The sequence below is a fragment of the Pantherophis guttatus genome, chromosome 2 (assembly GCF_059756535.1).
Source record: "Pantherophis guttatus breed Tessera chromosome 2, ASM5975653v1, whole genome shotgun sequence".
In the NCBI taxonomy this organism is placed as follows: domain Eukaryota; kingdom Metazoa; phylum Chordata; class Lepidosauria; order Squamata; family Colubridae; genus Pantherophis; species Pantherophis guttatus.
In genome coordinates, this window is record NC_142064.1 from 50,122,153 (window position 1) to 50,148,373 (window position 26,221).

At 42.5% G+C, this 26,221-nt stretch overlaps 1 long non-coding RNA gene across 3 annotated transcripts in view; it reads right to left on the reverse strand.

Annotated features, from left to right (window-relative positions):
* The window catches only part of LOC148115102 (uncharacterized), a 40,168-nt gene that overhangs the window by 8,016 nt on the left and 5,931 nt on the right, over window positions 1-26,221 (reverse strand). The window contains exons 2-3 of one of the 3 annotated variants that reach the window (XR_015732168.1): window positions 24,740-24,886; window positions 20,806-21,484 (exon numbers count right to left, since the gene is read on the reverse strand). This is a non-coding gene — a long non-coding RNA (uncharacterized LOC148115102). Of the gene's footprint in view, window positions 1-20,805; window positions 21,485-24,461; window positions 24,887-26,221 lie in introns of those variants that run through there. The other 2 variants (XR_015732167.1, XR_015732166.1) reach the window with 2 other exon arrangements.

Consider the following 26,221-nt stretch of genomic DNA (forward strand, 5'->3'; position numbering starts at 1 on the left):
AGGTTCCCTCTTTTTGCAGCCAGGGAAAGCTCCAGGCTCTTGCGGCTTCGCGATTGCCTCTGCGGTGCGTGGCGTGCCTGGGATCCGATAGGATTGTCGGCCTCTTTCCCCTTGTGATCAGGGATTCGGGCAACTGCGGGATCGCTGTTGCCCAACAGACTGAGGCGCGCCAGAGCCCTATGGAACCATGGGGGATTCCCCAATTTTTTGTGGATTGCCTCATTGGCAGTGAAGCATCTCAGCACTTGCTGCAGAGCCGGAGGGATCGTTGGCTTGTCATCTGAGCCTCTGAGCCAAGGGAATGGTTCCTGGCGTAACCCTTGCCTCGCCAGAGTGAGAAGGAGTCTCTGCCTTGTTTTGGCCAGACACACTCAGTGGCTAAAGACCTCAGGAGAGGCATAGAATCCCTGCCCAGCAGTGCCTGGGCATATTCAGAAGCCACAGCCTCCTTGGAGGCTTGATTGCTTGGAGTCCCTGCCTAGGTTAGGCTAGGTACACTGTTTGCAGGCAGGCCTTGGGGATTGCAGGAGATTGCATCCTTGCTCATTTTCATTTTTTGAATTCCAAAATGGCAGGAAGGGCTACAAGCCACAGATCTAAGAAACAGAAACATTCTCGAGTTTCTGAAACAGCCCCCAATAAGGAGCCTACTTCTCAACAAGGAGCCCAAGGGAAGCGGAAGCAGTCTAAGGCTTCTGAAAAGGATGCCAACAGAAGGCATAAAGCTTTAGAGAAACACATTTCCAAAGCTACAAAGGAGCAGTCATTGCGAAACCTTGCTCAGGCTGCAGGAGAAAGTTCCTGCCCTTTTTCTCCTGGGTTGGTACTGGCTCAACAGCCTGTAATTCCACAAGCTTGGTCACCAGAGGGAGCAAGTGAGGATTCCTTTAACTTGTCTCCCCATACTGATAAAGTCATCCTTACAGGTTCTGTTTTCTGCCCAGCAACAGCTGCTGCACCACAGCCTTTCACTTCCAGAAGGGAAGCCTCTGCAACTTTTACACCGACGGCAGCAGGATTGAGGCAAGGTGAGGATTGTATCACAGATTTACCAGATAGCCTTAAAATCCTCATAGCCTAGACAGTCTCTCAGGCCATTGAGAATAAATTCCAAGATATCTCTAGGCCTGTTGTCCCTTTGAGGGAGCCCTCTACTGGTCTTACACAGGGCGTGCATTCACCATGGGGCCAGTCCTATGAGCAGGAGTCTGGTTCCAGCCATGAAGCTCTTACATCTGGGGACAGAAATCGACACCATCTTGGGACAGGTCTTCCTATCCCAGGACCGCAAGGACAACCTAATCTCCCTCATCAGACAGGTAAGGTCAGAGCACACTGTCCCAATTGCCCTATTGGCTCGGCTGTTGGAGATGTTTGTCTCTTGCATTTCAATAGTTCCCTGGGCAAGTCTGCACACCAGGACTCTTCACTGGTTCCTGCTCCCATATCAACGGGTGGGCAGCACCAATTCCAGCACCAAGGTAAGAGTTCCCCTGGACATGTTACGGTCCCTACACTGGTGGACATCCCCAGCCTTGGACAAGGGCTGTGTCTTCAAGAAGCCCAGCCGCATCATGATTACGTCGGATGCCAACCTCTTTGGTTGGGGGGCCCATCTTCAAGGCCACATGACTCAGGGTCGTTGGACTCCAGCGGATCTGACTCACAACATAAATTGGCTGGAGTTCCAGGCAGCACACTTGGCTCTTCAACAATTCAGGGACAGGATCCACGGACAGCACATCCTTATTCTCACAGACAACATCACTGCCAAGGGCCACATAAACCGTCAAGGAGGAACCCACTCATGGAGTCTCATGACGGAGGTAGAGTGTTTGGGGAATTGGGCAGAGAAATACCTGCTCTCTCTCCGGGCGGGGAAGGCCAACTTGCAGGCGGACAGCCTCAGCAGGTCCACGATAGACAATGCGGAATGGAGATTGCATTCCAATCTCTTCCAGGAATTGACCATCAAATTCGGTCTTCCAGTGGTAGACCTGTTCACCTCCCCACTAAATGCCCAACTTCCAAGGTATTTCACAAGGTTTCCATCTATGGGGGCAGAGGGGACCAGTGCTCTCCACAGCCCTTGGCCCAGGGGCCTGCTTTATGCCTTTCCACTGCTTCCCCTTATCCCGAAGGTCATCCAGAAGATATTAGGGGAACGGGCGGAGGTCCTTCTCATAGCCCCCACTGGCCCAGAAATCCGTGGTTCGCGAGCCTGGGAAGTCTTTCAATTGCCTGGCCCTGGAAGATCTCCCTCAGCCAGGGGGTCTTGGAGCACTCGGAGCCACAATGGCTCCACTTGACCTTCTGGCACTTGAGCAGAGCCTCCTGAAGAAGGAGAACTTCTCTTCCAGGGTCATTCAGACCATTCAAGCGTCACATAGGCCATCTACGAATCGCATTTATGACTCAACTTGGTCTACCTTTACTAACTAGTGTACAGTCAGGCATACTGGGTCCACCTCAGCATCGGTGCCCCAGATACTGGATTTCTTACAGAACGGTCTGGACAGGGGCCTTTCACACAACACCCTACGCCAACAGGTAGCTGCGCTGTCCATGGTATTGAGGTGTGGAACGAAATCATCCCTAGCCCATCATCTGGTACTTCAGAGATTTCTAAAAGGGGTGGTGAATCTTAGTCCAAGAGTGATCCATAGGTGCCCTACCTGGGATTTGTCTAGAGTTCTCCCGATCCTAACATCGTCTCCTTTCGAGCCATTACAAACTGTGAATATACAGTTTCTGACCTTTAAGGTTGTGTTCTTGGTGGCTATCACCTCCGCCACATGCATTTTGGAATTGACAACTCTTTCAGTATGAAGGGAATTATGTATATTCCATACTAACAGGGTGGTCCTCCGGATGGACCCCTCCTTCCTTCCCAAGGTGAATTCCTGGTTCCACAGAGCCCAGGAGATCATTTTGCCAGATATCTGCCCCGGGCCTACCCATGCCTTGGAAAGGAGATGGCATACCTTGGACGTGATTTACATCAGAAGGATATCCCCTTACAGGTGATCGGAGGCACTATTCCAGTGGTGGGATTCTGCCAGTTCTAGGCAGTTCAGCCAAACTGTTTGTTAAATTGCTGGCTCGCCCTGCCCCTTGCCAATAAAGAGTGGGGACGGGGCGGGGCGGGGCGAGGGGTGGGCAAGCCAGTAATTTAACAAATGTTTCTGTGTTTTTTTGTAATGTATTGGCCTCGCAGCACACCGAACCATTAGTTAACTTGCTGGCTCGCCCGCCCCTCGCACTGCCCCGCCTCCCATCCATGCGGCGTCAGCCTACCCTAGCCCAGGGGTGGGCAATTGTGGCTTGGCTGTCTCAGGAATTCTGGGAGTTGAAGTCCACAGGTTGGACTGTCTCAGGAATTCTGGGAGTTGAAGTCCACAGGTTGTAAAAGAGCCACAATTGCCCACCCTTGCCCTAGCCCATCCAGTCGCTGGGGGAGATGCGCGACTTTTCTCCACCCTGGAACACTGGCTGCCCAGGCTGCAGCCGAAGCTCTACATCGTAATGGGCTCCAGGAGGAGGAGGGGCACCGTCTGCCCCATTGCGAAGTTCAGAAAGAGCAACAAGAGCTGGCTACAGGCACAGCCAGGCGGACACATGCACAGTGGGGTGCAGGCTTAAGGTGCCGCCTCCAAGCTGAGGGGCGACCCAATGGTATGGTAGGTGCGCTGCCGCCACTGCCCAAGCAGGAGAGGAGAAAGAGATGGAGAGGAAGAGAGATGAAGGAGAGAAAGGGGGAGAGAAAGAGAGATGAAGGAGAGAAAGGGGGAGAAAGAGAGATGAAGGAGAGAAAGGGGGGGAGAAATAAAGAGATGAAAGAGATGAAAGAGACACACAGAGATATCTGTTTAAAAGAAAATACTGGGAGCCACAAAACCTGGGTGGGAGTAAGTGATATGGAGTTGGCAATGCCCACCCAGGTGAAGAGAAGTAGTGGTGAAATGACTGACATGGCTGTTAAGAATGCCGCAATGGGCATAAATGTGAGGATGGTCATAAGTGCGAGGACCGGTCAAAAGTGCGAGGACCAGTCAGAAATCACTTTTTTCAGCCCTCTGAATAGTCCCTATGTGCATATGGACTACTCAGAGGGCTGAAAAAGTTATTTTTGACCAGTCCTCGCACTTTTGACCAGTCCTTGAACTTACGACTGTCCTCACATTTTACATTTTGCGCCCTATCTTGTCACCGTGGTGAAGAGAAGTAGTGGTGAAATGACTGACACGATTGTTAAGAATGCCGCAACGGGCATAAATGTGAGGATGATCATAAGTGCGAGGACCGGTCAAAAGTGCGAGGACCAGTCAGAAATCACTTTTTTCAGCCCTCTGAGTAGTCCCTATGCACATAGCCACGCCCACCCGGTCACATGACCAGCTAGCCACGCCCACCCAGTCACATGACCAGCTAGCCACGCCCACCCGGTCACATGACCACCAAGCCACACCCCCAACTAAGCCACACCCACAGAACCGGTTCTTAAAAAAATTGAATCCCACCACTGCACTATTCGTGTCCTTCCATCCCGCCTCTAGAGGCAACAAGATCACGCCAGCGACCATTGGCCTCTGGCTGCATGCTTGAATAGCTACTGCCTACCAGGTTCAGGCTTTACCAAGATCCCGGGGGGGCACTGCCCATTCCACACACAGTGCTGCCATATCTGCGGCCCGGGCGACACAGGCATCCATTGAAGATATCTGCAGAGCCGCCATTTAGGCATCTCCATCACCCTTTATACGTCATTATAAGGTGGACGTTTACGCCTCCACGGAGACGTCATTTGGGCAGAGGGTGTTGCAGTGGGTTCATCGGGAGGCCGAGGGTTCCAACCAATCGGTTTCCCACCCATAGTGGGGGAGGCTTTGGCCACTCCTGGGAGCTTTCAGGAGAATGGGCATTTGTCTTAACTGACACGCCCTTTCTGAGTAGTCCCAGGAGTGGCCAAGCCCCGCCCTAGCAGCCATTTGATCAGTGGTTCAGGAACTAATGCTTGCATTTGAGCTTGTCTTCACAGCTACGTCCTTGCCGAAACTGGGACACAGAGGAGGAGGACGGAGGCGTGACTCAAAAGAGATTGACAGCTTGGTCTCAACAGGAAACAGACAAATCAACCCATTCCTGCCCACTCCTGGGACTACTAAGAGAAAGGGCGTGTCAGGTAGGACCAACGCCCAATCTACCTTCCTGTAATTAAAATGCATTATGCCACAACCTATTTTCTGGGATGATAAAGAACAGATATCTATGTGACAATTTTCTGTTATTTTCAACCATATTTTCCTTCAGTCTTCCTTCAGTCCTTCCTTCCTTCAGTCAATACATTTTCATAAAGATTTAACTTTTAGTTCAATTATAACCTGTAATGATATGTAAGAATGACCTTGAGAGACAAGGAAGGGGCAACAGCCAGGGGAATGATGGGATAAGAGGCAGGTTAGTTTGCAGAAGCAATGAGAGCATGGCAAATATCTCAGAAGGGATCCTTTCTAGTTTCTTAGGCTTTAAAGGCAACAATGGATAAATACACTTTCAGATTTACAAGATTTGATTAATGTAACTTTACAATAAAGTAAAATTAGTTAATCTGGGCATGCTTTCTATCTGGACTACCATGCAAGACTGACAGCATCCTTAGTGCCCATCTCTGAACTTGCTTCGATTCTATTTGTGTTCTGTTCGTTTTAAATGATCAGAACTACACTATACTCAAAGTGTGGTCAGACCAATAAGAAACAAAGTACTACTTTATGAGATTTATGAGATATTTCATTAACAGTTGCTTCATTCATAAAATTAAGTTTCTCTTTTTTGCAACTATCACTTTGCTCACTCATATTTGGTTAGTAATCAATTACAATTCTAAGTCCTTTTTCACAAATATTGTTGCCAAACCAAACATTTCCCACTCTAGGTAATATTTCTTTCACTTACATAAAATAATTGTGTCTCTGTTAAATTTAATTATAAGATTCAACCAGGGATGAAATCCAGCAGGTTCTGACAGGTTCTGGAGAACCAGTAATTTTGGAAATTTTGAGCAGTTCGGAGAACCGGTAGCGGAAATTTTGAGTAGTTCAGAGAACCGGCAAATACCACCTCTGGCTGGCCTCAGAGTGGGGTGGGAATGGGAATTTTGCAGTATCCTTCCCCTGGAATAGGGTGGGAATGGAGATTTTGCAGTATCCTTCCCCTGCCACACCCACCAAGCCACGCCCACCACACCCATCAAGCCACTCACACAGAACCAGTAGTAAAAAAATTTGGATTTCACCACTGGATTCAACCCATTTATATAAATTACCAATGTAATTGTATAATTTATTTCTGAAGTCTAATGGATTAGAGATCCCCTATGCAAATAAGTAAACCTCTCTAAATATTGACAAGGGCCAGAAAAAGGAAATCTCCCAGTATTGCTATCCATCCTGAAGTTCTGACCTTCCTTCAAAGAGTTATAGACAATGATCACTAATCTGCATGGGTAGGTGTCGGCCTTCTTACTTCTTAGACTGATTGTCATTGTGACTCTCTTGATTCTTGTGTGAGTCAATGCAGTACATCTGAAAGTGGTGAATCTTAATAGCCATTTCAACCAGGTTTCTGTCAGAACAGTATTTCTTTTCACCAGGAAGGTGTAGCACATTATATAGCCAGATACTATAACTATCGCCAGATACTATAATTGTGATTACATCAACCTTTTTGCTTAATGTGAACTTAGTCTTCTACTGTGTTAAGGAAGTCATGTAATTATAGTGTGGTCATGAAAATTTTTCTGAACAAAATAATTCAGAGATTCAAACAATACCTTAATATCTATCTGGCTGTCTAGCCTGGGATGCAAAAGCTCGGGTGCACAAACTTTCCAGATGGATTAATGTATGATAAAACAAACCTCTGACACACAGAATAAATTTACCTCACAGGCCCACCCAAGCCTATCACACTAGAATGCCAACCATTTTAACTTGCTTTCAACTTAAATACTCCCCTAGAAACATCTATACAATTGCAACATATAGTAGTATGTATCTTCTTTTATTAAGTGCTACAAACTTAATTCTTATACCTTATTCAAGGTGGGGGAGGGTGCTTCTAATAGGAGCTCCCATTCTTAAAGACAGTTCCTGTGCATCCCACTTTTTCAAATGCTCTGGCTCCACACTAGGTTAACATTGGGCTTATCATGAAAGTCCAGTTTGGCAGTAGAGCACCAGCCTGTCCAAACAGCATCAGGGAAGGAAGGTATTTAGAATTAAAACACCGATAAAACAATCCTGTTTGCTAAAAGGGCTAAATTTTCCTTTAACCTGGATTAACAGTGCCCAATTAGCTCACCTTGCATCTCTGTTTGGCAAACAATTCTGAAATTATATGCAGTAATTATGTAATCTTCTTAAGAGTTGCTTTGCTATTGTTCTTGAACAGAAAGATGCTAGAGACTAGGGTTTTGATTTGCATGTACTAGAAATACTTATAGCCACTTAAGTATTTTTGTTATTATCCCAAACTGATATGGCTCTGGGTCTTTTAATAATGCTTATTTGATCTCCTCCACACCAAAGTTGTCCTTGTGTGTCTATTTTATGTGTATATGTGCATGCACACGTGCACCTTCAAATCAGTCTTTTTTTTTTTTTTAATTTGATTTATATGCCGCCCTTCTCCGGAGACTCAGGGCGGCTTACAATGCGTTAAGCAATAGCCTTCATACTTTTGTATATTTATACAAAGTCAGCTTATTGCCCCCACAAACTGGGTCCTCATTTCACCTACCTTAGAAAGGATGGAAGGCTGAGTCAACCTTGAGCCTTGGAGAGATTCGAACCAGCAGTAAATTGCAGGCAGCTGTGTTAATAACAGGGTGCTTAGACCACTGTACCAGCAAGGCTCTTAACTCTTAAGAAATTAAAGGACAAGTCAATGCAGTTTTCTTAGCAACATTTTCTTTTTCCTTCTTCCCAGAACTAAGAGAGAGTGAATTTTTTAAAAAGGGATTTTGAATCCTCCTAGCAATTTTTAAATATCCTTTTTAAACCAATATGTTTCTATAAGATCACCTATTTCCCTTAATTCTTTCAATTCTATATCCCTCCATATTAAATCTCTAGTTACTGCTATAATATCTGGGACCACCTTTAATTTATTAGCTACCCAATAATTTCTAACATTTGGAAGACCCAGCCCACCCTTTTTTAATGGTTCATACCACAGTGCTTTACTTATTCTTGCTCTCTTACCTCCATTACAATACACCTCCAGCAACCTCTGTATTTGCTTTAATTCTTGGTCCAAAAATTTAATGGGGATCATCCAAAGCAAGAAATTAATTTTTGGTAAAACTTTCATTATCATTGCAATTCTTCCAAACCATGATAATTTTACTTTCTCATATTTTTATTTTATTTTTATTATTATTATTTATTAGATTTCTATACCGCCCTACTCCCGAAGGACTCAGGGCGGTGCACAGCCAAACAATAAAAACACATACAATACAAAATTTAAAAAATAGAATAAAATCAAATTAAATAATTTTGGCCCCGACAAATTTAAAACCCCAAACTTTTAAAACCAATTTAAAATTGAATATATAAATACTAAAAAATATTTAAAATTTTAAAAATCTTTTATAAAAGAGGGGGAAAATTAGGCCAGGCCGGCCTGGTGAAATAGTAAGGTCTTTAAGGCGCGGCGGAAGGTGCGCAGATCCGGGATCCTCCGTATCTCTGGGGGGAGCTCGTTCCAGATAGTAGGTGCCCCCACAGAGAAGGCTCTCCCCCTGGGGGCCGCCAGTCGGCATTGTTTGGCTGACGGCACCCGGAGGAGCCCCTCTCTATGGGAGCGTACCGGCCGGTGGGAGGCTATTGGTGGTAGTAGGTGGTCCCGCAAGTACCCGGGTCCTAAGCCATGGAGCGCTTTAAAGGTGGTAACCAAAACCTTGAAGCGCACCCGGAAGACCACCGGGAGCCAGTGCAGCTCGCGCAGGAGAGGTGTTACATGGGAACGCCATGTCGCTTCCATTACCACCCGCGCGGCCGCACTCTGCGCCAGTTGGAGCCTCCGGGTGCTCCTCAAGGGGAGCCCCATGTAGAGAGCGTTGCAATAGTCCAGGCGGGAGGTGACAAGGGCATGAGTGACCGTGCGTAAAGAGTCCCGATCCAGAAAGGGACGCAACTGGCGAATCAGGCGAACCTGATGAAAAATCCTCCCGGTCACGGCCGTCAAGTGCTCTTCTAAAGACAGCCGTGAGTCCAGGAGGACGCCCAAGTTGCGAGCCCTCTCCGTGGGGGCCAATGATTCGCCCCCAATAGTCAGTGATGGCGTCAACTGACTATATCGGGACGTCGGAAACCACAGCCACTCAGTCTTGGATGGGTTGAGTCTGAGCCTGTTCCTCCCCATCCAGATCCGTACGGCCTCCAGGCACCGGGACATCACTTCAAGGGCATCGTTGGGGTGATCCGGGGTGGAGATGTACAGCTGGGTGTCGTCAGCGTACTGATGGTACTCCACCCCGAAATCACGGATGATCTCGCCCAGCGGCTTCACATAAATGTTGAACAGGAGAGGCGAGAGGACCGACCCTTGCGGCACCCCACATATGAGGGGCCTTGGGGTCGACCTCTGTCCCCCTGTCAACACAGACTGCGACCGGTCAGAGAGAAAGGAGGAGAACCACCGCAACACAGTGCCTCCCACCCCCAACTCTTCCAACCGGTGCAGCATGATACCATGGTCGATGGTATCAAAAGCCGCTGAGAGATCTAACAGGACCAGGACAGAGGAGCACCCCCTGTCCCGAGCCCTCCAGAGATCATCAACCAACGCGACCAATGCCGTTTCCGTGCTGTACCCGGGCCTGAAGCCCGACTGGAACGGATCCAGATACGTCGTTTCATCCAGGTGCTGGGGGAGCTGTTGCGCGACCACACTCTCAACAACCTTCGCAACAAAGCGAAGATTGGAGACCGGACGATAATTTACCAACATTGCCGGGTCCAGGGAAGGCTTCTTGAGGAGAGGCCTCACCACCGCCTCTTTCAAGGCGGCGGGAAAGTCACCCTCACTCAGCGAAGCGTTTATAATCCCCTGGAGCCAGCCTCGTGTCACTTCCCGGGAAGCCAGTACTAACCAGGAAGGACACGGGTCCAATAAACAAGTGGTCGCGTTCAGTCTACCCAGAATCCTGTCCACGTCCTCAGGGGTCACAGGATCAAACTCATCCGAGATAACATTCTCAAGACCTGCCCCTGTCTCTCCCCCTGAGACTACCCAGTCGGAGTCCAAATCTTCCCGAATCTGAGTGATTTTGTCATACAGATACTGAACAAAATCCTCGGCTCTACCCTCCAAGGGGTCCTCCCGCGCTTCCTGGTGGAGCAGGGAGCGGGTCACCCTAAAGAGGGCGGCCGGGCGATTATCTGATGACGCAATAAGAGCAGCAAAATAACTACATTTCACTGCTTTTATCGCCACTAAGTAATTCCTAATGTGGGATCTTACTAGTGTCCGGTCAGATTCAAGAAGACTGGCCCTCCAACTACTCTCTAGGCGTCTTTTCCGGCGCTTCAACTCCCTCAGCTCCTCGGTAAACCAAGGAGCCAATTGAGATCGGCGCCGGGTCAGAGGCCGCAAAGGCACGACCCGATCCAGAGCACCAGCAGCCGCCCTATCCCAGGCGGCCACCAGGTCTCCAGTCGAGGCGTGTGCCAGAACCTCAGGAAATGGCCCAAGCTCCGTCTGGAATCTGTCAGGTTCCATCAGGCGCCTGGGGCGGAACCATCTGACCGGCTCCGCCTCCCTGCGGCGGGGTGCAGCGGTTCGAAAGTCGAGACGGAGGAGAGAGTGATCTGACCATGACAAGGGTTCAGTAACTATATCCCCTATATCAAGATCCCTCAACCACTGTCCAGAGACAAAAACCAGATCCAGCGTGTTTCCCCCTGTGTGGGTAGGGCCATGAATTAACTGGGTCAGGTCCATAGCTGTCATGGAAGCCATGAACTCCCGAGCCATCTCTGACGTCTCACCCATGGACGGCAGGTTGAAATCCCCCATAACCATAAGCTTAGGGGTATCAACCGCCACCGCGGCGATGACGTTGAGTAGCTCGGGCAGGGCTGTTGCCACGTGGCAGGGAGCCAGGTACGTGATCAGCAAACCCATCTGAACCCCATGACCCCATTTCACAAAAAGGGATTCACAGCCGGCCGTCTGAGGAACAGTGGCCTCCCTCGGTCTCAGACCTTCTTTAATGATAACCGCTACCCCCCCGCCCCTCCCCTGTGACCTCGGTTGATGGAATGCTTGGAAACCTGGCGGGCACATTTCAACGAGGGGAACCCCCCCCTCCTGGCCCAACCAGGTCTCCGTAATACCTGCCAGGTCCGCACCCCCCTCCTGAACAAGATCACAGATGAGGGGGGCTTTATTTACTACGGACCTGGCATTGCACAGCATCAGCCGAAGGCCTGGGTCCTGAGGGTCTATGCAACCTGAGGAGCGAGTAGAGCCTTGGGGGCCGGAGCACGCCACCGCTCGTAGACAGCGAGTGCGCACTCCCCTAACACGATATGGCCCCCTGCTCCCGCCATATCTACCCCTCCCACCTACAGTACTGATGTTCAAAAAACTATCCGGACAAGCTCTAACCCCCCCCTCGATCCCGGGTCCTCCATCCCCCACACCACGCTTCACTGCCAGACCCGACCCTCCCCCTTGTGGGTTATCCCCCATACCCACAGCCCGAATTCCAATCTTTATCAATTTTATCTTTTATATCTTTCTTTAGCTTTTCATAATTTATTTTCTTTAACACTTGAATATCTTTTGGGATGTCAATACCTAAATATTTAATACTATCTACTATTTTTAATTTATATTTTCCTTTCAATACATCCAGTTCTTCTTTACTATGGTTATATAAAATAACTTCTGATTTTTCCCAGTTTATTTGTAATCCACTATATTTCCCAAATTCATTCAGATGTAAATATATCCTCTCTATATTAACTACGGGACTTTGAAATGTTAATAATGTGTCATCTGCAAATAAATTTATTTTAATTTTTTTCTGTATACCAATTCCATCGATCACTGTATCTTCCCTAATTGCATTTGCCAAAACCTCTATCAATAATGCAAATAAAACTGGGGATAAAGGGCAACCCTGTCTCGTTCCCCGGCTTAAGGTTATTGTCTCTGTAATGCCATCATTTATAGCTATACTCGTTTTATTCTCTGAATATAATTGATTTATCACTTGTCTAATTTTTTTTTCCAAAATCTAACTTCTCTATTAATATCTTCAATATAGGCCATTCCACACAATCAAAGGCCTTAAATACATCTAATGCTAATACACTTGACTTCCATTTTTGATTCTTTATATAATATCCTATGTTTAATACCCTTCTTACTATATCTGACATTTGTCAACCTCTTATAAATCCATACTGGTCATTTTTAATATAATTCTCTATAAATATGTTCAATCTATTTGCCAATATTGCTGTAAAAATCTTAGCATCCTGATTAGTAAGGGATGTTGGTCTATATGATCCTGGGTTTGTATGATCTTTACCTGGTTTCGCTATCAATATTATCAGAGATTGCTTCCAGTAACTTGGAATATTTTCCCCTTCCATTGTTTTATTAAACATTATCTTCATCTTCGGCACCAATAGTCCTTTAAATTTTTTATAATATTCTACTCCTAGTCCATCTAACCCTGGTGCCTTACCTATTTGCAATTTATTAATAACTTCCACTATTTCCTTTTCTTCTATTTGTGATTCCATTATTTCTTTATAGTATTCTTGAATTTTACGATTTAAATTCTTTTCTATATATGCCTGACTTTCATTCATATTTATGTCATTTCCTTTATATAGCTTTTCAAGAACTTCTGAAATATCAACAATTTTTCTCTCATCATATTACATCTTTCCCCCTTATCATTTTTTTTTACTCCAATCAGGCTTTTTGCCTTTTTAGCTTGTGTGGCTCTAGCCAGCATTCTAGAATTTTTATTACTATTTTCATAAAATTCCCTGTTTAGGTATATTAGATTTCTTTGAACCTGTTCTATCTCAATATTTTGCAACTCTTTTTTCTTTTAGCTGATAGTTCTAACATGATCCTAATCTCTCTACTTTCTATATATTTACTCTCTAGTTCCCTAATTTCCTCCTCCAACTATTTTATATATCCCAGAACTAAGAGAGAGTGACTAGCCTAAAGTCACCCAGCTGGCTTTGTGCCTAAGGTGGGACAAGAGTTCACAATCTCAGGTATCTCACCTGGTGTTTTTAAGTACCACATCAAATCAGCTCTCATTTCCCTTAAAACTAAGAACTTCTGGGAATTATAAAGTTTTCATTACTAAATAAAGTCTTTGTGTGTTATTCTTTTTTATGGAACAAATAATTGTAGTAGTTGTTTTGAATGCGTTTCTTCTTGGAGTCATACATCAAATGTTGGCTAATATTAAGATAGATTAATAAATGAAAACTTTTTTAAAAAAAATCTCTTACACTAGATTTAACACAGAAACAAAGGAAAACCATCACCCACTAAAAAAATATGAGTGGGAAAAAAGGAAATAAAAACCCATCCCCTATCTCTTTGCATAGTGCAAGGTCACTTGGATGATGTCATCACTCTCTCTACTAAGGCTGCTGACAGCCTTCCAAGCCCTGGGATACTAAAAGATTGCTCACTGGTGATAATTTTTTTGACAAGAGTCTCCTAATGCTGTCATGAAAAATGATGATTCAGGCTTTGTTAGGATGAAACTGTTGGACGAAATGTCCATCTGGGTTCAGTTCCAAGTGGGGAAAAAGACACGGGATTCATGGAGGCTATTTGGAAAGATGGTTTATTGATGAACAGGATCACATGGCTTGAGATCCTGGGCAGAAAAGGGCAGAGATGCTAAGAGTACCTGGGTTTTATGCCCTTTGTTTGAATTTGAGCTTGTGTTCTGATTGGTTGTCAGACTCCCATGGGGTCATGCAGGGGTAATTTTGTAGATTGTCTTTTGAGTCCCAGGCTTTGCTGACTCTTGCTGGATGATGATATAATGAAAGGACTTTTTATTTGTTTATTTATTTTATTTATTTAATTAAACTTATATACCGCCCTTCTCCCCAGGGGGACTCAGGGCGGTGGACAGCCAGAAATTAAAACACAAATAGTACAAAAGTTAAGAAAAAACTAAAATAGATTAAATCAGCGGCATTACCAATTTAAAATCCTAAATCTACAAAATCAAAAAATTCCCAATTTAAAACCCAAAAACCAATAAAATGAAAAAATGAAAAATCCCCATTAAAACCATTTAAGCTAGGCCGGTTTGTTGGAATAAATAAGTCTTTGGGCAATTCCTACTATGGCTGTGCCTGAAGCAGTGGTGGGTTGCCCGCGGTTCGGACCAGTTCTATAGAACCGGTAGTAAAACCGGTGGGAGGCTCTGCCCACTGACCCTGACATCATCAGAAGTGATCTGCGCATGGGCAGAAGCAAGGCGTGTGTGCAAGCGTGCGATCCCGTTGTGAACCAGTACTAAAGGTAAGCAGAACCCACCTCTGGCCTGAAGAAGGTAGATCTTTGTTATATAGAATTGACTTGGAGGTCCAGGCCTTAATGGCCCATTGACAAATGTGAGGGGGGGGGCGAGTTTCTGCCTCCCTTTTAGGGGAAATATTCTGCCCTTTTAATATTTCCTAAAATATCTCATTTTCCTAGGAGAGTGGTGGGTGCTAATCTCCTACAAAATGATTCATTGGTTTCCTATGTTGATAGTTGTGTCCATCAAAAATGTGACAGGCTGACTTCTACATATATACAGTACTTCATATGAATTATTATAAGTAGGCCTCCCCAGCTCATGTTTTGGCAGGACTTTAGCTATTAAACAGCTATTATAGCAGCTGTTAAACTATTAAACTATTATTAAACAGCTTGATGCATTGTGGAACTCCAAAAATGAAAGTATAATTAATGTCCAATCAATATCATATAATAAATAATATTTTAACCTAAAGATATACAGCAATCAAATAATAAGCACTAAAAATTTGTGGGGAAAGTAGTAAACAATTTTATGCTATTATATACATAAGCAATTCAATAAGAAGCAATTAATAATCTATGAAAATTTAGCACATTATTTGATTCAGTGAGGGGGCTATGTTCCAACACCTTCAACCATTAGCCAAGAAGAGAAGAAATTGTGAAGTTGGGATAGAAATATGTGTCAGAGACAAGCTCTGGGATTTTATTTATTTATTTATTTAATTTATTCAATTTATATACTGCCCTTCTCCTATTGGACTCAGGGCGGTGCACAGCCAAGGATAAAAACATACCAATACAAAATTTAAAATCAATTAAAAGAATTATACAGCTTTGGCCCACAATTTAAAACAGTCCAATCCAATTAAAACCCAATTTACACTTAAAAAGCTAAAAAGAGCTAAAAAAGTGCACCCAAGTAAGTGCACCTCCCAATGCACAGAGTAATTGGTTTAAATAATAGATACATTAAAAAGGCAATTAATATGAATGACTAAATAGTAAAGACCTTTATTCAAGAGTAAGCCTTATTTTATTAATAGCAAGCTTGGAATAGTATTAAGAAAAAAGACACTTCAATTGATTTTTTTGTTCAACAATAAAATTTATTTTTATCCTTTTTTTTAATTTCATATCATATAGCAGGGATCCTCAACCCCTGGTACTGATCCATGGCCTGTTAGGAACGGGGCCGCACAGCTGGAGGTGAGCGGCGGGTAAGCAAACAAAACTGAAACCATTCCCCCACCCTGGTCCATGGAAAATTTGTCTTCCACAAAACTGATTCCTGGTGCCAAAAGGGCTGGGAACCGCTGCCATATAGTAAACTTACCTATATTCTCCCCAAAATCACATTACTAAAATAAAGAGAAAGATTGGTAAAAATCACAGTAACATCAGAAGGGATCTTATATAATGCCCTAGAAGAATATATATACTATTATTTCTTTGGGAATGCCAAAGTGACTGACCAGTTCTTGACAGGTTCACACTAGAAATGTGCAGAATGTAATAATTTAGAAAAGGAATGTTCCAAAGAACTCTGGAATATTTCATTTGCTTCAGACTGTAAGTCCCTACCGGAATCTTAAGATCACCAAATGAGACTCTCTTTTAGGTCCCCTCCCCAAAGGAGGGTGGCAATCCCAAGATTTTTAACTGTTTTAATTGCATTTTAATACATGTTGTTTTAGTTTTTGAGCAACCACCTTACAGCTGGCTATTTAACATGGTATTTTATGTTTGTATTCAGTCTATTTTTAATGTATATTTTATTATAAGCCCTCAAGACAGCTGAGGGCTTATTTTTTTATCAGCATAAATACATACCATATTTTTCGGAGTATAAGATGCACCTTTTTCCCCCAAAAAAGAGGGTGAAAATCTGGGTGAGTCTTATACTCCAAATGTAGCCCCACCCACCTTCTCAAACGGAGGTTTGAGAGGCTGAAAAAAGCATCAGAAATGAAGCTTCAGAAAAGAAGCCCCCAAACAGAGCTTCAGAAAAGAAGCCCACAAACAGAGCTTCAGAGGCTTTTTTTCTAAAGCTGTTTTGGAGGCTTTCAGAGGCAGGAAAAAAAGGGTTTTTTTTTCTGAAATGGCATTTCAGAAGTTTCAGAGGCAGAAAAAAAAGCAAGGCACAGAGGTCACAACCAAGGAACCTGTTGCTAAAATTCACCTCTGAGAACAGCTGATTGGGAGTATTCCAGGAGGCCGATCCACCTGCCAATCAGCTTTTTTCTTATTTTCCTCCCCAAAAACTAAGGTGCGTCTTATACTCTGGTGTGTCTTATACTCCGAAAAATATGGTACATTCAAGCACACCCCAAAAGGAAACAATTCAAGAAATCATTGTTGCCAAGTGTAAGAATCACAAGTATAACCTTGAAAAAATTATGCAATGATATTAGCAAAATATCATTTAAGTTCAGTATAGGAAGAAAATAGAAACTCACTGGCTCTGCTTTAACTCTTTCTATATAAGAAGAGGAAAAAGAAAATGCTGTTAGGCACTCAAGATTCTATTACTATAAGCCTATCTAATTGTGGAATCTTTTTCCTGACCTTAAAGGGCTTACATCAAGAAAACCATATGGATGTGTCCATGAAGTCATCAGAAGTCATTGAGTTGGATTCAGAGGAGACTTTATTTTCCTAGAACTACTAAATAGGGCTGCAACAATTACCATTAGATGATAGCAAAGTGCTATTAGCTTTGTAGCTCCTTCCCACAAATTCCTGCTTGTCTATATTTTTGTTATCCATGGATTATAAACCTAATTATGCTGGATTGGTAGCTTTCCACTAACTAGATTTTGCACTTTCCTCTTCCATTTGGAAGTATAGAATAGATAAGAAGATTGTTGTATTCAAGACAGAATTGTTTGTTTGCTTATCATTTATTAAATAACATTTCTAGCAACACTGAAAGATGCTGGTTGTGAAGGGCAAAAGCAAAGTAATTAAAAAAATGCAAATTTGCATACAGATAATCCTCAACTTACAACAGTTTGCTTAGTGACCATTTAAAGATACAACAGCTCTGAAAAAAATGATTTATGACTGTTTTTCACACTTACAACCATTGCAGCATACCCATGATCACGTGATCAAAATTCAAATGCTTGACAACTCACATTTATGACACTTGCGGGATCATGTGATCACCTTTTGCAATCTTCTGACAAGCAAAGCCAATGGGGAAACCACATTCACTTAACAACCGGTTACTAATTTAACAACTGCAGTGATTCACTTAACAAAGGTGGCAAGAAAAATCGTAACATAAATTTTGGACTCAATTGTGGTCGTAAGTTGAATCCTTTTACTTCTTCAAAATGCAAAAAAGTCTTGGGCCCACATGCGCACACCCAGGGAAAGTTTCCCAAAAGTGAGGCTACTACCAAAACTTGGTAGAGCTGAATATTTTCGTTTGAAAATAAGCATGTTCTCTGAAACCAGAACAACTATTTCTACATTTAGTGTAAATCAAGGAACTATGGACTCTTTCTTGTACCAGTATCTCTGATAGGTTTATCAGACAATGGTAGTAAGCTGCAGTAGTTGTACAAGTAGTTCTCAACTAACAACAGTTCATTTAGTACTGTTCAAAATTACAACAGCCCAGTGGTGAAATGTAAAATTTGTTACTACCGGTTCTGTGGGCGTGGCTTGGTGGGGGGTAATGTGACTGGGTGGGCGTGGCCATTTTATTTTATTTTTTACTTTTAAAAGCATTTTTTCTACAACCTCTTTGGCCGAAGAGGTTGCAGAAAAAAATGCTTTTAAAAGCCTCTGACGATCAGGCAACTCAGCTGGGATCATCAGAGGCTTTTAAAAGCATTTTTTTTCTATAACCTTTTCAGCCGAAAAGGTTGTAGAAAAAATGCTTTTAAAAGCCTCTGACGATCCCAGCTGAGCCGTGCGATCATCAGAGGCTTTTTTTTTTACTTTTAAAAGCATTTTTTCTACAACCTCTTTGGCCGAAGAGGTTGCAGAAAAAAATGCTTTTAAAAGCCTCTGATGATCAGGCAACTCAGCTGGGATCATCAGAGGCTTTTAAAAGCATTTTTTTTCTATAACCTTTTCAGCCGAAGAGGTTGTAGAAAAAATGCTTTTAAAAGTAAAAAAAAAAAAGCCCCTGATGTTTGCACGGTTCAGCTGGGCATAGGAGGGGAGCACAGGGATTTTTGCTACTGGTTCTCTGAACCACCCGCCACCATCGCTACCAGATCAGGCGATCTGGTCCAAACCGGGAGCATTTCACCCTTACAACAGCCCTGAAAAAAGTGACTTATGACTTTTTCACACTTACAACCATTGCAGCATCCTGATCATGTGATCAAAATTCACACACTCGTGATCGTGTGATCAACATTTGCAACCCTCTGACAAGCAAAGTCAATAGGGAAATCAGATTCACTTAACAAACGTATTACTAACAGCTGCAATGATTAATAACTATGATATGAATGGGGCAAAAGTAACAATTGCCTCGCTTAGCAACAGAAATTTTGGGCTCAATTGTGATCATACATCGAGGACTACCTGTGTGCACTACCATCCTGGTCAAGAATTCTATTTTAATTTCCTATAATTCCACAGAGAAAAGCTATAGATGGGCATGTGGGTCATTTTGATGAAAATTCTCAATCTTAGATCTGATTGCTAAGATAATCTATTGGAATTGACATTCAAATAATGAATGGCGGAAGTATGCGGAAGTATGAATCACTTTGTATGAAACTAAGAGGCTGTTACAAAAGAAAGTGACTTTTTATTGCTTATTTCTACCTTTGAACTAGAATTGGCAGCCAAACAAGAAATATAATATGTAATGTATTGTAATATGGGATGAAGCATTCATTGGGCATGGCTAATTCCCCTGGAATGCAGATGGGATTGAGTGATTGCTCCATTTTTTCTCCTGAATTTATCACTTTAGTCACTACAAATGGTAGCAATAATCTTTGAAGGCAGTGTTTAAATTCTCACTCATCCAATATTTAGAATACCTTGACTCACCTAATGCTCCAATTTGAACAGTGTCATTTTAATAAAGTTTGGAAAAAAATACCAGCTTGGATGCATGATACAAACTGAAGTCAGTGCTTATGACTAATATGATTTACGTTGACAAAATTACTCATTTGCTTCCTCCAATTTTGACACCTTCAGTATTTCAGGATTACATATTTTTCTGTAAAAGATAATTCATGAAATCCAACTACTCTGAGCAATACCACTCCTCATCTTCAGTCAGCAGCTTTGTGAGTATTAGTAGTTTTGGGCAATTCCCAACATTCTAATTCAACATATCTGGGTCTTCTGATCATTGGATGTCAACACAGTTGACACATGGATTACACATGTAAAATAACCAATCTATATGTCATTAGCCTAAAATGGCACGGTGCAGAACTAGCTAGTTAGAGTATAAGCCAGACAGTTAATTCAATATAGCAACTAATTGTACTCTTAAGTATTCTTGTATTTTTAAAATCTTATGCTAGAATCAGTAATGGAAACCCCTTCTCTAACTTACTTCCTAACAGTTAGGCTGACTCTAATAAAGTACAAGAGTCTTTTCTCCATAGTTTACATAACTCAGGAATACATTATGATTAGACTAAGCTGAGGGATATAACAAGAGGAGAAAAACTGGACAAACTAGGATAAACCAGAGAGAAAATCGGAAAATCACAGTTTGTGAGAATCCTTCATTCATTTGATTTCTTCAACACCTTTTGGTGACAGTTTAAAAAATGACCCCATAACAGTTAGGAATCAATAGAAACAAGTATTCAACCCAAAAGCATACACCACAGATTGAAGAAACATAATCTGACTTGTGTTCAGTTTGAACCAAGCAAAGTAAATATTTTCCAGGTTAAATTGTAATAGTTGCTGGGAAATGTGGGTAAGAAAAGGTTTTGAGCAGGAATGTAGGGAAATCCATCATCATGATCATCTTTAATATCAAGTGTGAGGAGAAGAAAATACAGCAGTAGAACACCTATTACATATAAATCCATTATGTAGAAAAGAATACAGGTAGCTCTTGTTTAGTGATCACAACTGAGACAGACAACTCAGTTGTTAAGCAGAATAATCACTAAGTGATACCACAACTGTATTTAAGATCTTAGTTCAGATTGCTTTACAGACCTGTAAATGTCATAAATATGAGGATTTGGTCACAAAGTTACTTTTTCCTCACCATCATATATGTTGTTGCTAAATGAAACAGTAGTTAAATAAGGATTATTGTATTGGGCACAAGATGGCCTCTCTTTAGGCATACACCTAAACATGTGAAGGTGGATAGGACAGGAGTTTCCAGATTGGGGCAGAGGGCAGATGAGTAGGAAACAGTCTCTGTTAGAATTTTAGAAATTTTAAGGATCTGAATGGTCCAGTTGAATGGTCCGGTTTCTTACGTATTCATATGCTGAATCTAAATCAATATGCTTGTTCTGGCTCTTTTGAAAAAGTTTGGATGCAACTCCTCTTATGTACAGTGGGGTAGTTGCTTGTGAATTTAGAATTTGGTCTGTGTGTGGGGATTTTCGATATATGCAGGTTGTAAATTCACCATTATCTTATCTCTTTATGTCAATGTCACATACAGTCCAACAACAGAGAACATATGAGAAAAAGAGAAGACAAATAATACCTGTACAAAGTGATTGCAGAACTTGAGAGCAGTTCACAGCAATCTTCCAGAACAAGAACCAATCACCATCAAGTAGCTGACATCCAATAGCAGATCAAGAACATGAAGAGTTGGACAGCTCCTGTCCTAGACATAATTCATAGCTACAGTCCCTGTTGCTTCCCTGCATAGGTTTGAACTTCTTCATTCAGATAATCACAAAGACTGTATATGGAAAGAAGTTCAAGTGAAAGTACCATCAGCCACCTCTTCTACATGGTTGTCATCAAATTATATGCTAAGACTGAATGAGATATCGATTCGCTGATCCCTCTGACACATTTCTTCAGTGAGGACACTGAAATGTCATTAGGACTAGAAAAGTGTGGCCAGATGGTAGTAAAGAGGGGGGAAAGTAGTTAAGACCGATGGGCTGAAATTACTAGCAGGCCACATAGCAGACAAACAGACCAGTTACAAATACCTGGGTATCTATGGAAATCATGAAGAGGCAGCAAGGAAAACAGCAACAGCCAATACCAAAGTACAACAAAGGTATAAGATAGATCCTGAAGCTCAATGGGAAGAACTAGATTCACGTAAGTCAGCAGATACCCTGCCAGTATAGTGAGCTGGCCAAAGGAGGACATGGAAGCTGCCAAATTGATGACCCAGAAACTCCTCAAATCCCAGGACTAACACCTAGAGACCAGCTAAAAAGAGGACATTCTGGGTCTAGTAAGTGTCAAGTGTCACTATAAATAAATCTAGATAAAACCCAGAGCATTCAGGAATACTTGTGTGATTAACGGTGAAACTGTTTTTAGAAGAAATTGATTACTATATATAACCTTTGTAAGTTTGATATTATGAAAATGGTTTCTGACTTTTGAAGAAAAAGGAATTTATTTTTATAGTAATGTTATGAACACTACAATTAAAAAATAAAAACTAATAAAAGTATAAAAATAAAAAAAATATAACATGCAGAAAAGAAGAAAAACTAGAAAGGAAAATAGAAAAAGTAAAATTAAAAATTAGGAATACACTAAAGAAAAAAGATATATAAAGAAATAGCTTTCCCTTCTTCACAACAAATAAAAACATTAACATTACTTTCTCTTAAAATGCAACATATCTTTTCCCATATCTCATCCTAGAAACAAATCCTAAAGTCCCTTGTTCGGTCCTGGTCAGCAAAAGTCCATCAAAGGTTATCAGAGATTACAACAGATCTCTTTTAACCTTAATCAAATAAATCAACTTTATATTCCTTTCTTTTAGTTTTGATAATCTTAATCTTTAGTCCCTTCAAATAAGGATCTAAGGCAGTGTTTCCCAAACTTGGGAACTTCAAGATGTATGGACTTCAACTCCCAAAATCCCACAGCCAGCTATGCTGGATGGGGAATTCTGGGAGTTGAAGTCCACACTTCTTAAAGTTCCCAAGTTTGGGAAACACTGATCTAAGGCTTGATTTTTTCCCCCCATTTTTTCTTTGTCCCCTATCACAATTCTTTTTCAAAACTTTAACAAGTCTCTGTTGTAAGAGGAAAAGGATAGTTATTTGATCACTCTTTTGGCTTTATTAAGACATCAGTCAGTTTCATTTTATATCCAGTGTAGAATCTTTTTCCATATCATTCCTGTAGCCTGTCACCTTTAATTCACTTCAGATATTTAAACTTTAAAAGATCATAGGATACTTTTCTGAACTTTTGTGAACTCATTGCTTAGCATTCATAGAATTCTTTGAATGTATAGAATTTGTTGATGACAGTATTAAAGCTTCCTGGATGCATGGTTTCCACAATGCAGAATACACAACAGTAGCCATGAGATCAGTGACTATGACAACATCCAAGAGAGGCAACAATTTATTTGGGTAATCTATTTACGTTTTCTATTACGTAATTGCAAAGTGCTGAGCTAATTTTTCTAAAAATTAGGAAAAAAGGAGGAAGCTGATGTTATGAGTCATTGTATTTTCAATCACGTTGAAAGCCAATGCAATCCTAAATTACATTAACAGAGGGATACAATCAAGATCAAGTGAGGTACTAATACCACACTACAAAGCCTTAGTACACCTAGAATACTGCATCCAGTTTTGGTCACCACACTATAAAAAAGATGCTCAGACACTAGAAAGAGTGCAGAGAAGAGCAAGCAAGATGATTAGGGGACTGAAGGCTATAACATACAATGAACGGTTGCAGGAACTGGGCATGGCTAGTCTAGTGAAGAGAAGGACCAGGGGAGACATGATAGCAGTGTTCCAATACTTGAGGAGTACCACAGAGAGGAGTGGGTCAAACTATTTTCCAAAGCACCTGAACGCCAATCACAGTGACATTCACACATAACCCTTAGGTCTCATTTATTTACATTCCATTTTACTTCTCATTTGTTTTTTCTTCAATGCATGTGCTTATGGATTCTAATGATTGTGAGTCACTCTCCCTACTAAAGGTGTGGCTGACACTATTCTCTGAAGTTCTGACACCACTCTTGAAATTCACACTGTTGTGTTTTTCAGCAGACTTTGGGACACAGGATTTCTAACCCCATTTTACTATATGGTTACAATGATGTGTGACTGCTTTTTTTATTCCATATTGCCCTCCCATGCCCCTTTGTGGATATTAGCTATTTCATTGTTATTTGCTTGATTTGTCTTTCCTTTGGATTATTAAAATATTAATAATGTACTGTGATTCACATTGGATATAAATCATTTAAACAGTAATTACTTGTTTAAGTAATTAATTAACCTACAGAACTGGGGATGGCTTCTCCTAGCAATAAATTGTTTAGCAACAATCACTGTTGTTGATCAGGGAAACCACACCACATCATTCAGGCCTGTTCATCTCAAAAAGCAATTCATACCATGTAGCACTCTTGATATAATACCTTCTCTTGGGGTTAAAAAAAAAAAGCAGGTGTGTAAGATGGTAAACTTGCAGAAATGCTCCTTTCTTCTTCTTCTTACTCCAGGATGCTATTTGTATTACTTTTAAAAGAACAGGATTTATTTGAAGAAAGCGCATATGCTTTGGGCAACTTTTTTCCCAAGTGGAAGAAACACTGGATATCTTTCTAGTATTAATTTCTCTCTCCTGTTTTCCTCACCTCTGTTTGTAACTTTTTTCCCTGAACTTTAATCTCAAGCAGTAAAGAAGTTTTTGAGTCAATCTGCTTAGTTACAGGTAATTCATTATAATTTGTTCAAAAACAAAAGGCAGAGTTTCTGTGCAGTCAGAAGGCACTGCATGGCTAAAATGTCAGGGAATAATAGCAAGAGGTCTTTTCCTGAAATATAGCTGTCTTGTTAAAGGCAGCCAGTGTGCCAGACACTATGTCTTCTCCAAGATTCCTGCTAAGCCAACAATATTCTCTCCTGTCTTCCTCAGAAACCTCAAAATCACTGCAAAACAAAAGGGAAAGATGCTCTACTTCTTGTCAGTCAATCCTTACCTGCCTTCTTAATCTAGAAGTTTATAGCCCAATCTTCTTCCACAGTGTTTTGTTTTGCCTCCCATCTCTAAATAATTTGGTGTGTTTCTTGGGTCTCTTGGATGGAAAGATAGAAATAACATTGTGTCCAGATGAGTTTCTCTTGTCCTGGAAATGAGATAGAGGCAAAGAACAGAACAATAAGGTGGAGAAGAGTATAAAACAAACAATAAACCAAATCACATACTAGAAACAATAGAGAAGGAGAAAGGATGAAGTAGCCTAAAATTAAACTAGGGGGAAATGTAACCGTTCTTTTAAAAACGATGCCAGACATTTCCACTGTCTTTGAATTAATGTTCATTAAGGAAGGAAATCTGTCTGTATCCTGTTACCAAATTGACTGCCAGGAGTTCAAGTACCGTATTTTTTGCAATATAAGTGCTCCAGACCATAAGACGCACCTAGCTTTTGGGGAAGAAAACAAGAAAAAAACATCTGCCTCCCAGCAATTTGCCTTTTTGCAGCAAACAGCCTGGTCAGCTTCAGCTTCAGCACAGCCCGATTTAGCACGAGCAACTGATTGGCGGTTGGATCGGCCTCCCGGAATACCGCCAATCAGCTTTTCCAGGCTGCAGGGATCGCCACTGCCCATTGCTGCCACCACCTATCGCCCCATTTTTTGCCTCCACGTGTCCCATTTTTGGCCTCCATGCATTCCATTTTCGGCCTCTGCATGCCCCATTTTCGGCCTCCGCACATCCCATTTTCGGCCTGTTCCAGGCGGCGAGAATTGCCATCGCCTATCACCACTGTTCACTGCCATTTGCTGCCACCGTTCACTGCCACCATTCGTTGCCACTGAATGGCAGCAATTGACAGCGGCCGAAAACGGGGCACAAAATGGGGCACGCGGCAGCAGCAATGGGTAGCAGCGATCCCCGCAGCCTGGAACAGCTGATCAGTGATATTCCGGGAGACCAATCCAGTGGTGGGACTCTGCCGGTTCTAGGCAGTTCGGCCAAACCGTTTGTTAAATTGCTGGCTCACCCTGCCCCTTGCCCCGCCCCTCCGCATCACTGGGCGAGGGGTGGGCGAGCCAGCAATTTAACAAATGGTTCGGTGTTTTTTTATAATTTTATTGGCCTCCCAGCTGCCGTGGGGCTTCAAAGGGCCGCCCTACAGCTGATCAGTGTTAAAAGAAAACAAATGAGTAGATCGGTGCCTGCAAATATAAATGGGTAGACCCAGTGGTGGGATTCTACTTTGGTAGAACCGGTTGTTAAGTAGTTAAGCCAGTGGTTGCTAAAGTGGGTGGTACCGCCCCCTGGGGGGCGGTGGGATGCCTTGGGGGGGCAGTAAGCGGCAAGGGGGGCGGCAGAGGGACGCTAGAGGCAAAGGGGTGCGACAGGGGGGCTAAGTGGCAAGGAGGGTGGCCCCCCCTTTGACCTGTGCCTCGCAGCACTTACCTCCTTGCAAGCAAACAGCAAGAAAAAAACAGCC